This window comes from Triticum urartu, chromosome 7A (assembly GCF_056163025.1).
Source record: "Triticum urartu cultivar PI428250 chromosome 7A, HENAU_Tu73, whole genome shotgun sequence".
Classification (NCBI taxonomy): Eukaryota; Viridiplantae; Streptophyta; class Magnoliopsida; order Poales; family Poaceae; genus Triticum; species Triticum urartu.
This window is the reverse complement of record NC_141879.1, coordinates 236,312,524-236,326,107: the sequence shown is the minus strand read 5'-3', so window position 1 is coordinate 236,326,107 and position 13,584 is coordinate 236,312,524.

Here is a 13,584-nt window from a genome sequence, read left to right as displayed (position 1 = left end):
GCCCGTTGCAATTTTAACCCCTTCAGAGCATTAAGCCGGACTTTGACAAATCTGATTTCCCATATGCGCACACCCACGGACGCATTCGAACCATCTCTCATATCTCGTGTCCAGCAACTATATACTTCAAATCTGGAGTCTCAAATCCATACACGTTCATCATACAAGCCAATGTTGCGCGTAAATAACAAATGTTGGTAGCGAAAATACATAGTTCCTACATAAAATTAATTTTAAGTGCACAACTTAAGCATTAGCTCTTTGATTTTCATTGTGAGTCTACATATGCTTCACGAGATCACTGAGTAACCGTGTATGCACCTAACGATCTTGAAGAGTCTTATGCATCTGCAGAAAGTTAATAAGCTGATTTGTATCTTGATATTTCCAAATTTGAACTTGTTCTCCAGGAGCTTCAAAATCATTAGTTTCGGCTACAACATCACCTCATTGTCTACAATCATATTGTGCAAAATAACACAACATGTTATCAGCTGTCACAAAGTTTCTGATTCCCACATCATTGCAGCTTCACGAACAATTCCCCAACGAGCTTGAAGCACTCCGAATGATCTCTCCACATCCTTCATAGCCGCTTCCTGCATTGTTGTAAAGTGGCTTTGTTTGTTGCCTTGTGGTACAAGTATGGTCTCACAAACATTGCTCATTGAAGATATATGGCATTGGCAAGATAGTATCGCATGTTGTAGTCACGACCGTTATCAGTGTAGTTGCACGATGGTGATTCCCCATTACAAAGCCTCCTGAACACGAGAGATCGTTGAAGCACGTTGATATCATTGTGAGAACCCGACATTCCAAAGAAAGCATGTCAAATCCATAAGTCAGGTGATGCTATTGCTTCCGGTATGATGAAGGCCTCTTTGGTGTGACCTTGATACATTCCCCGCAAACCTTTGGGGCAGTTTTTTTCATTGTCAATGCATGCAATCAATTGATCTGAGCATTTCTGGAAACCCTCCGGCCCCTCTAATAGCCAACAACTTATGTGTCCAGCACATTTGGTTCTCTCGTATACTTTGCTCCAAACACCTACACCATGACGCGGGAAAACCCGACAATAGTCTTCAAGCATGTGCTCTCCCCCGTCCGGACCATCTCACCAACAGATCTGCGGTAGTACCAAGTGCAGCTGTGCTGGCATCCTCAGAGCAGTTGTGCATTTCTTCTTAGCGGGGAAAGAAAGTTGGACGCAACAATCCCTTATGAGCTTGAAGTAGTCATCGTGTGCCTCCACTCGCTCCATAATGCGCAAAAACAATGGTTTGTGCACACGAAAACAACGATGAAACCAAGGTTCATCCGGGAAAGTTGGGTCCGGAGCAAAGTAGTCCTTGTGCAGTAGCCGGGCTCCGGAGACCTTATCTGATTGATCATTCTTCTTTCTTTGATCGAGCCCTTGAAGTTGAGAATATGCTCCACCTGCCGGTCCATTTCCTCTTGCAGGCTCATGAGCATGATCATGTACACTTCCTTATCCGAATCTGGCGAATCGAAGAACTCATTTTCAACCATTTTATCAAGCTCCATTGGTCCATACTCCTCGTCTAATGAAGCATTGGAATTCATCCTTTACCTATGAATAAATCACAAGAAACCGGGTTGCACAATGTGTCGAACACATAGAGAGCAAGGGGAAGCCTGGGAGTTCCCTGACGTACCGTCTTGGCATCTACTACTTATGAGTTGCGTTAGGATTTTCCTCGGAGAGGAGAGGAGGATGTAGTACAGTAGAGAAAAGTATTTCCCTCAGTTAAGAACCAAGGTTATCACTACATTAGGAGAACCATGCAACACCTCGTTAGCAGTACCTGCCCACAAAATAACAAATCCTTGCACCCAACGTGAACAAAGGGTTGTCAATCCCTCGACGGTTATTTTCAGATATTAAATTTTGTAGTGATATATAGATATATAAAAAATTAAAGATAAATTGCAGCAAGGTATTTTTGGATTTTAATATGTGACAAAAGTAGACCCGGGGGCCATAGTTTTCACTAGAGGCTTCTGTCTTGAAAATAGCATACGGTGGGTAGACACATTATTGTTGGGCAATTGATAGAAAAGCAAATAATCATCATCACATATAAGGAAATGATAATGTATATAGGCATCACGTCTGAGACAAGTAGACCGACCCCTGCCTGCATCTACTACTATTACTCCACACATCGACCGCTATCCAGCATGCATCTAGAGTATTAAGTTCATAAAGAACAGAGTAACTGAAGGAAATATGCCCTAGAGGCAATAATAACGTTATTATTTATTTCCTTATATCATGATAAATGTTTATTATTCATGCTAGAATTGTATTAACCGGAAACATAATACATGTGTGAATACATAGACAAACAGAGTGTCACTAGTATGCCTCTACTTGACTAGCTCGTTAATCGAAGATGGTTATGTTTCCTAGCCATAGACATGAGTTGTCATTTGATTAACGGGATCACATCATTAGGAGAATGATGTGATTGACTTGACCCATTCCATTAGCTTAGCACTTGATCGTTTAGTTTGTTGCTATTGCTTTCTTCATAACTTATACATGTTCCTATGACTATGAGATGATGTAGCTCCCGTTTACCGGAGGAACACTGTGTGTGCTACCAAACGTCACAACATAACTGGGTGATTATAAAGGTGCTCTACAGGTGTCTCCGAAGGTACTTGTTGGGTTGGCGTATTTTGAGATTAGGATTTTTCACTCCGATTGTCGGAGAGGTATCTCTGGGCCCTCTCGGTAATGCACATCACTTAAGCCTTGCAAGCATTGCAACTAATAAGTTAGTTGCGGGATGATGTATTACGGAACGAGTAAAGAGACTTGCCGGTAACGAGATTGAACTACGTATTGAGATACCGACGATCGAATCTCGGGCAAGTAACATACCGATGACAAAGGGAACAACGTATGTTGTTATGCGGTCTGACCGATAAAGATCTTCGTAGAATATGTGGGAGCCAATATGAGCATCCAGGTCCCGCTATTGGTTATTGACCAGAGACATGTCTCGGTCATGTCTACATAGTTCTCGAACCCGTAGGGTCCGCACGCTTAAAGTTTCGGTGACGATTGTATTATGAGTTTATGTGATTTGATGTACCGAAGGTAGTTTGGAGTCCCGGATGAGATCGGGGACATGACGAGGAGTCTCGAAATGGTCGAGACGTAAGGATCGATATATTGGACGACTATATTCGGACATCGCAAAGGTTCCAAGTGATTCGGGTATTTTCGGGGGTACCGGGGAGTTACGGGAATACGAGGAAGAAATAATGGGCCTCATGGGCCAAGTGGTGGAAGAGAGGAGGCAGGGCGCGCGGCCCCCCTAGCCCAAACCGAATTGGACTAGGGGGCCGACCCCCCTTTCCTCCTTTTCCTCCTTGTCCTTCCTTCTCCTTCTCCTCCTTCCTTTCCTCCTCCTAGTAGGAGTAGGAAAGGGGAGTCCTACTCCTACTTGGAGGAGGACTCCTCCTCCTGGCACGCCCATAGAGGGCCGGTCGGCCTCCCCCCTTGCTCCTTTATGTAGAGGGGCAGGGGGGCACCTCTAGACACACAAGTTGATCAGTTGATCTCTCCCAGCCGTGTGCAGTGCCCCCCTCCACCATATTCCACCTCGGTCATATCGTAGCGGTGCTTAGGCGAAGCCCTGCGTCGGTAGCAACATCATCACTGTCACCACGCCGTCGTGCTGACGGAACTCTCCCGTGAAGCTCTGCTGGATCGGAGTTCGCGGGACGTCATCAAGCTGAACGTGTGCTGAACTCGGAGGTGCCGTGCGTTCGGTACTTGGATCGGTCGGATCGTGAAGACGTTTGACTACATCAACCGCATTGTGCTAACGCTTCCGCTTTCGGTCTATGAGGGTACGTGGACAACACTCTCCCCTCTCATTGCTATGCATCACCATGATCTTGCGTGTGCATAGGATTTTTTTTGAAATTACTACGTTCCCCAACAGTGGCATCCGAGCCTAGGTTTTATGCGTTGATGTTGTGCACGAGTAGAACACAAGTGAGTTGTGGGCGATATAAGTCATACTGCTTACCAGCATGTCATACTTTGGTTCGGCGGTATTGTTGGATGAAGCGGCCCGGACCGACATTACGCGTACGCTTACGCGAGACTGGTTCTACGGACGTGCTTTGCACATAGGTGGCTGGCGGGTGTCAGTTTCTCCAACTTTAGTTGAACCAAGTGTGGCTACGTCCGGTCCTTGCGAAGGTTAAAACAACACCAACTTGACAAACTATCATTGTGGTTTTGATGCGTAGGTAAGAACGGTTCTTGCTAAGCCCGTAGCAGCCACATAAAACTTGCAACAACAAAGTAGAGGACGTCTAATTTGTTTTTGCAGGGCATGTTGTGATGTGATATGGTCAAGACATGATGCTAAATTTTATTATATGAGATGATCATGTTTTGTAACCGAGTTATCGGCAACTGGCAGGAGCCATATGGTTGTCGCTTTATTGTATGCAATGCAATTGCACTGTAATGCTTTACTTTATCATTAAGCGGTAGCGATAGTCGTGGAAGCATAAGATTGGCGAGACAACAACGATGCTACGATGGTGATCAAGGTGTCGCGCCGGTGACGATGGTGATCATGACGGTGCTTCGGAGATGGAGATCACAAGCACAAGATGATGATGGCCATATCATATCACTTATATTGATTGCATGTGATGTTTATCTTTTATGCATCTTATCTTGCTTTGATTGATGGTAGCATTATAAGATGATCTCTCACTAAAATTCAAGATAAAAGTGTTCTCCCTGAGTATGCACCATTGCCAAAGTTTGTCGTGCCCAGACACCACGTGATGATCGGGTGTGATAAGCTCTACGTCCATCTACAACGAGTGCAAGCCAGTTTTGCACATGCAGAATACTCAGGTTAAACTTGACGAGCCTAGCATATGCAGATATGGCCTTGGAACACTGAGGCCGAAAGGTCGAGCGTGAATCATATAGTAGATATGATCAACATATTGATGTTCACCATTGAAAGCTACTCCATTTCACGTGATGATCAGTTATGGTTTAGTTGATTTGGATCATGTGATCACTTAGAAGATTAGAGGGATGTCTTTCTAAGTTTGAGTTCTTAAGTAATATGATTAATTGAACTTAAATTTATCATGAACTTAGTACCTGATAGTATCTTGCTTGTCTATGTTTGATTGTAGATAGATGGCCCGTGCTGTTGTTCCGTTGAATTTTAATGCGTTCCTTGAGAAAGCAAAGTTGAAAGATGTTGGTAGCAATTACACGGACTGGGTCCGTAACTTGAGGATTATCCTCATTGCTGCACAGAAGAATTACGTCCTGGAAGCACCGCTAGGTGCCAGGCTTGTTGCTGGAGCAACACCAGATGTTATGAACGTCTGGCAGAGCAAAGCTGATGACTACTCGATAGTTCTGTGTGCCATGCTTTACGGCTTAGAATCGGGACTTCAACGACGTTTTGAACGTCATGGAGCATATGAGATGTTCCAGGAGTTGAAGTTAATATTTCAAGCAAATGCCTGGATTGAGAGATATGAAGTCTCCAATAAATTCTATAGCTGCAAGATGGAGGAGAATAGTTCTGTCAGTGAACATATACTCAAAATGTCTGGGTATCATAATCACTTGACTCAACTGGGAGTTAATCTTCCTGTTGATAGTGTCATTGACAGAGTTCTTCAATCACTGCCACCAAGCTACAAGAGCTTCGTGATGAACTATAACATGCAAGGGATGGATAAGACAATTCCCGAGCTCTTCGCAATGCAAAAGGCTGCGGAGGTAGAAACAAGAAGGAGCATCAAGTGTTGATGGTCAACAAGACCGCTAGTTTCAAGAAAAAGGGCAAAGGGAAGAAGAAGGGGAACTTCAAGAAGAACAGTAAGCAAGTTACTGCTCAGGAGAAGAAACCCAAATCTGGACCTAAGCCTGAAACTGAGTGCTTCTACTGCAAGCAGACTGGACACTGGAAGCGGAACTACCCCAAGTATTTGGCGGATAAGAAGGATGGCAAGGTGAACAAAGGTATATGTGATATACATGTTATTGATGTTTACCTTACTAGAGCTCGCAGTAGCACCTGGGTATTTGATACTGGTTCTGTTGCTAACATTTGCAACTCGAAACAGGGACTACGGATTAAGCGAACACTGGCAAAGGACGAGGTGACGATGCACGTGGGAAATGATTCCAAAGTTGATGTGATCGCGGTCGGGACGCTACCTCTACATCTACCTTCGGGATTAGTTTTAGACCTAAATAATTGTTATTTGGTGCCAGCGTTGAGCATGAACATTATATCTGGATCTTGTTTGATGCGAGACGGTTATTCATTTAAATCAGAGAATAATGGTTGTTCTATTTATATGAGTAATATCTTTTATGGTCATGCACCCTTGAAGAGTGGTCTATTTTTGATGAATCTCGATAGTAGTGATACACATATTCATAATGTTGAAACCAAAAGATGCAGAGTTGATAATGATAGTGCAACTTATTTGTGGCACTGCCGTTTAGGTCATATCGGTGTAAAGCGCATGAAGAAACTCTATACTGATGGACTTTTGGAATCACTTGATTATGAATCACTTGGTACTTGCAAACCGTGCCTCATGGGCAAGATGACCAAAACGCCTTTCTCCGGTACTATGGAGTGAGCAACGGATTTGTTGGAAATCATACATACAGATGTATGTGGTCCGATGAATATTGAGGCTCGTGGCGGATATCGTTATTTTCTCACCTTTACAGATGATTTAAGCAGATATGTGTATATCTACTTGATGAAACATAAGTCTGAAACATTTGAAAAGTTCAAAGAATTTCAGAGTGAAGTTGAAAATCATCGTAACAAGAAAATAAAGTTTCTACGATCTGATCGTGGAGGAGAATATTTGAGTTACGAGTTTGGTCTACATTTGAAACAATGCGGAATAGTTTCGCAACTCACGCACCAGAGTGGTACGGTAATCCCATTCTGGAAGTCATGCTCCTAGATCATGATGAACCTACGAACTATGAAGAAGCGATAGTGAGCCCAGATTCCGCAAAATGGCTAGAAGCCATGAAATCTAAAATGGGATCCATGTATGAGAACAAAGTGTGGACTTTGGTTGACTTGCCCATTGATCGGCAAGCATTTGAGAATAAATGGATCTTCAAGAAGAAGACTGACGCTGACGGTAATGTTACTGTCTACAAAGCTCGACTTGTTGCAAAAGGTTTTCGACAAGTTCAAGGGATTGACTACGATGAGTCCTTCTCACCCGTAGTGATGCTTAAGTCTGTCCGAATCATGTTAGCAATTGCCGCATTTTATGATTATGAAATTTGGCAAATGGATGTTAAAACTGCATTCCTGAATGGATTTATGGAAGAAGAGTTGTATATGATGTAGCCAGAAGGTTTTGTCGATCCAAAGGGAGCTAACAAAGTGTGCAAGCTCCAGCGATCCATTTATGGACTGGTGCAAGCCTCTCGGAGTTGGAATAAATGCTTTGATAGTGTGATCAAAGCATTTGGTTTTGTACAAACTTTTGGAGAAGCCTGTATTTACAAGAAAGTGAGTGGGAGCTCTGTAGCATTTCTGATATTATATGTGGATGACATATTATTGATTGGAAATGATATCGAATTTCTGGATAGCATAAAGGGATATTTGAATAAGAGTTTTTCAATGAAAGACCTCGGTGAAGCTGCTTACATATTGGGCATTAAGATCTATAGAGATAGATCAAGACGCTTAATTGGACTTTCACAAAGCACATACCTTGACAAAGTTTTGAAGAAGTTCAAAATGGATCAGGCAAAGAAAGGGTTCTTGCCTGTGTTACAAGGTGTGAAGTTGAGTAAGACTCAATGTCCGACCACCGCAGAAGATAGAGAGAAAATGAAAGATGTTCCCTATGCTTCAGCCATAGGCTCTATCATGTATGCAATGCTGTGTACCAGACCTGATGTGTGCCTTGCTATAAGTCTAGCAGGGAGGTACCAAAGTAATCCTGGAGTGGATCACTGGACAGCGGTCAAGAACATCCTGAAGTACCTGAAAAAGGACTAAGGATATGTTTCTCATATATGGAGGTGATAAAGAGCTCATCGTAAATGGTTACATTGATGCAAGCTTTGACACTGATCCGGACGATTCTAAATCGCAAATCGGATACATGTTTATATTGAACGGTGGAGCTGTTAGTTGGTGTAGTTCTAAACAAAGCGTCGTGGCGGGATCTACATGTGAAGCGGAGTACATAGCTGCTTCGGAAGCAGCAAATGAAGGAGTCTGGATGAAGGAGTTCATATCCGATCTAGGTGTCATACCTAGTGCATCGGGTCCAATGAAAATCTTTTGTGACAATACTGGTGCAACTGCCTTGGCGAAGGAATCCAGATTTCACAAGAGAACCAAGCACATCAAGAGACGCTTCAATTCCATTCGGGATTTAGTCCATGTGGGTGACATAGAAATTTTCAAGATACATACGGATCTGAATGTTGCAGACCCGCTGACTAAGCCTCTTCCACGAGCAAAACACGATCAGCACCAAGGCTCCATCGGTGTTAGAATCATTACTGTGTAATCTAGATTATTGACTCTAGTGCAAGTGGGAGACTGAAGGAAATATGCCCTAGAGGCAATAATAAAGTTATTATTTATTTCCTTATATCATGATAAATGTTTATTATTCATGCTAGAATTGTATTAACCGGAAACATAATACATGTGTGAATACATAGACAAACAGAGTGTCACTAGTATGCCTCTACTTGACTAGCTCGTTAATTGAAGATGGTTATGTTTCCTAGCCATAGACATGAGTTGTCATTTGATTAACGGGATCACATCATTAGGAGAATGATGTGATTGACTTGACCCATTCCATTAGCTTAGCACTTGATCGTTTAGTTTGTTGCTATTGCTTTCTTCATAACTTATACATGTTCCTATGACTATGAGATCATGCAACTCCCGTTTACCGGAGGAACACTTTGTGTGCTACCAAACGTCACAACATAACTGGGTGATTATAAAGGTGCTCTACAGGTGTCTCCGAAGGTACTTGTTGGGTTGGCGTATTTTGAGATTAGGATTTGTCACTCCGATTGTCGGAGAGGTATCTCTGGGCCCTCTCGGTAATGCACATCACTTAAGCCTTGCAAGCATTGCAACTAATAAGTTAGTTGCGGGATGATGTATTATGGAACGAGTAAAGAGACTTGCTGGTAACGAGATTGAACTACGTATTGAGATACCGACGATCGAATCTCGGGCAAGTAACATACCGATGACAAAGGGAACAACGTATGTTGTTATGCGGTCTGACCGATAAAGATCTTCGTAGAATATGTGGGAGCCAATATGAGCATCCAGGTCCCGCTATTGGTTATTGACCAGAGACATGTCTCGGTCATGTCTACATAGTTCTCGAACCCGTAGGGTCCGCACGCCTAAAGTTTCGGTGACGATTGTATTATGAGTTTATGTGATTTGATGTACCGAAGGTAGTTCGGAGTCCCGGATGAGATCGGGGACATGACGAGGAGTCTCGAAATGGTCAAGACGTAAAGATCGATATATTGGACGACTATATTCGGACATCGCAAAGGTTCCAAGTGATTCGGGTATTTTCGGGGGTACCGGGGAGTTACGGGAATACGAGGAAGAAGTAATGGGCCTCATGGGCCAAGTGGTGGAAGAGAGGAGGCAGGGCGTGCGGCCCCCCTAGCCCGAACCGAATTGGACTAGGGGGGCGACCCTCCTTTCCTCCTTTTCCTCCTTCTCCTTCCTTCTCCTTCTCCTCCTTCCTTTCCTCCTCCTAGTAGGAGTAGGAAAGGGGAGTCCTACTCCTACTAGGAGGAGGACTCCTCCTCCTGGCGCGCCCATAGAGGGCCGGTCGGCCTCCCCCTTGCTCCTTTATATACAGGGGCAGGGGGGCACCTCTAGACACACAAGTTGATCAGTTGATCTCTCCCAGCCGTGTGCGGTGCCCCCTCCACCATATTCCACCTCGGTCATATCGTAGCGGTGCTTAGGCGAAGCCCTGCGTCGGTAGCAACATCATCACTGTCACCACGCCGTCGTGCTGACGGAACTCTCCCGTGAAGCTCTGCTGGATCGGAGTTCACGGGACGTCATCGAGCTGAACATGTGCTGAACTCGGAGGTGCCGTGCGTTCGGTACTTGGATCGGTCGAATCGTGAAGACGTTCGACTACATCAACCGCGTTGTGCTAACGCTTCCGCTTTCGGTCTACGAGGGTACGTGGACAACACTCTCCCCTCTTGTTGCTATGCATCACCATGATCTTGCGTGTGCGTAGGAATTTTTTTGAAATTACTATGTTCCCCAACAGTGGCATCCGAGCCTAGGTTTTATGCGTTGATGTTGTGCACGAGTAGAACACAAGTGAGTTGTGGGCGATATAAGTCACACTGCTTACCAGCATGTCATACTTTGGTTCGGCGGTATTGTTGGATGAAGCGGCCCGGACCGACATTACGTGTACGCTTACGGGAGACTGGTTCTACGGACGTGCTTTGCACACAGGTGGCTGGCGGGTGTCAGTTTCTCCAACTTTATTTGAACCAAGTGTGGCTATGCCCGGTCCTTGCGAAGGTTAAAACATCACCAACTTGACAAACTATCATTGTGGTTTTGATGCGTAGGTAAGAACGGTTCTTGCTAAGCCCGTAGCAGCCACGTAAAACTTGCAACAACAAAGTAGAGGATGTATAACTTGTTTTTGCAGGGCATGTTGTGATGTGATATGGTCAAGACATGATGCTAAATTTTATTGTATGAGATGATCATGTCTTGTAATCGAGTTATCGGCAACTGGCAGGAGCCATATGGTTGTCGCTTTATTGTATGCAATGCAATTGCGCTGTAATGCTTTACTTTATCACTAAGCGGTAGCGATAGTCGTGGAAGCATAAGATTGGCGAGACGACAACGATGCTACGATGGTGATCAAGGTGTCGCGCCGGTGACGATGGTGATCATGACGGTGCTTCGGAGATGGAGATCACAAGCACAAGATGATGATGGCCATATCATATCACTTATATTGATTGCATGTGATGTTTATCTTTTATGCATCTTATCTTGCTTTGATGTCCACCATTGAAATCTACTCCATTTCACGTGATGATCGGTTATGGTTTAGTTGATTTGGATCACGTGATCACTTAGAAGATTAGAGGGATGTCTTTCTAAGTGGGAGTTCTAAGTAATATGATTAATTGAACTTAAATTTATCATGAACTTAGTACCTGATAGTATCTTGCTTGTCTATGTTTGATTGTAGATAGATGGCCCGTGCTGTTGTTCCGTTGAATTTTAATGCGTTCCTTGAGAAAGCAAAGTTGAAAGATGATGGTAGCAATTACACGGACTGGGTCCGTAACTTGAGGATTATCCTCATTGCTGCACAGAAGAATTACGTCCTGGAAGCACCGCTAGGTGCCAGGCCTGCTGCTGGAGCAACACCAGATGTTATTAACGTCTGGCAGAGCAAAGCTAATGACTACTCGATAGTTCAGTATGCCATGCTTTACGGCTTAGAATCGGGACTTCAACGACGTTTTGAACGTCATGGAGCATATGAGATGTTCCAGGAGTTGAAGTTAATATTTCAAGCAAATGCCCGGATTGAGAGATATGAAGTCTCCAATAAATTCTATAGCTGCAAGATGGAGGAGAATAGTTCTGTCAGTGAACATATACTCAAAATGTTTGGGTACCATAATCACTTGACTCAACTCGAAGTTAATCTTCCTGTTGATAGTGTCATTGACAGAGTTCTTCAATCACTGCCACCAAGCTACAAGAGCTTCGTGATGAACTATAACATGCAAGGGATGGATAAGACAATTCCCGAGCTCTTCGCAATGCTAAAGGCTGCGGAGGTAGAAATCAAGAAGGATCATCAAGTGTTGATGGTCAATAAGACCGCCAGTTCCAAGAAAAAGGGCAAAGGGAAGAAGAAGGGGAACTTCAAGAAGAACAGTAAGCAAGTTACTGCTCAGGAGAAGAAACCCAAATCTGGACCTAAGCCTGAAACTGAGTGCTTCTACTGCAAGCAGACTGGACACTGGAAGCGGAACTACCCCAAGTATTTGGCGGATAAGAAGGATGGCAAGGTGAACAAAGGTATATGTGATATACATGTTATTGATGTTTACCTTACTAGAGCTTGCAGTAGCACCTGGGTATTTGACACTGGTTCTGTTGCTAACATTTGCAACTCGAAATAGGGACTTCGGATTAAGCGAACACTGGCAAAGGACGAGGTGACGATGTGCGTGGGAAATGGTTCCAAAGTCGATGTGATCGCGGTCGGCACACTACCTCTACATCTACCTTCGGGATTAGTTTTAGACCTAAATAATTGTTATTTGGTGCCAGCGTTGAGCATGAACATTATATCTGGATCTTGTTTGATGCGAGACGGTTATTCATTTAAATCAGAGAATAATGGTTGTTCTATTTATATGAGTAATATCTTTTATTGTCATGCACCCTTGAAGAGTGGTCTATTTTTGAGTTCAGAGTAGACTCAAATAATATTCATGGATAATTCGATCACAAACTCACAATTCATCGGATCTCAACAAACATACCGCTAAAAGTGATTACATCAAATAGATCTCCAAGAGTATCGAGGGGAACATTATATTGAAGATCAAAGAGAGAGAAGAAGCCATCTAGCTACAAACTATGGACCCGTAGGTCTGTGGTAAACTACTCACACATCATCGGAAGGGCAGCAAGGTTGATGTAGAGCCCCTCCGTGGTTGATTCCCCCTCCGGCAGAGTGCCGGAAAGGCCTTGAGATGGGATCTCTCGAGAACAGAAGCTTGCGGCAACGGAAAAAGTTTTTTGGGTGGCTCTATGTTGTTCCTGATTTTAGAGAATTTATTTATAGAGGCGGAATTAGGTCAAATGGAGGAACATGGGCCCCACGAGCCACTAGGGTGCGCCCATGCCCCTGGGCGCGTTGTGCTACCTGGTGGGCCCCTCCTTCATCTTCTGGCCCTCTTCCAAAGCTTCTAGGGTCTCTTTTATCTAGAAAAAAAGTCCAAAAAGTTTCATGGCATTTGGATTTCGTTTGGCACTGATATTCTGGAAAACCAAATATAGGAAAAAAACAGCAACTGGCACTGGTCACTAAGTTAATAGGTTAGTCCCGAAAAATGATATATAATTGCTTGTAATCGCATATAAAGATCCAAGATTGACACTATAATAGCATGGAACAATCTAAAACTATAGATGCGTTGGAGACATATCAACGTCTGGGCCGGTGACGATGTCCGCAGCGGCGAGCACGGGAGAGAGGACTACTATGCCGGTGCTGGCGGCGCTGAGGCTCGAAACAGCTGCGGAGCAAGGGTGGTTGCGGGGCTGTGAGACATTCAACATGGAGGTGGAAGAAGAGAGGAGAGAGCAAATGGATCTGGTAGGTCGAGGGGGTGGATTTGGTGCAATTTTGTGGTGGGGTAGGCCTGTCGGATCTGACGTGTCAGACGCGCCCGAGCATCCC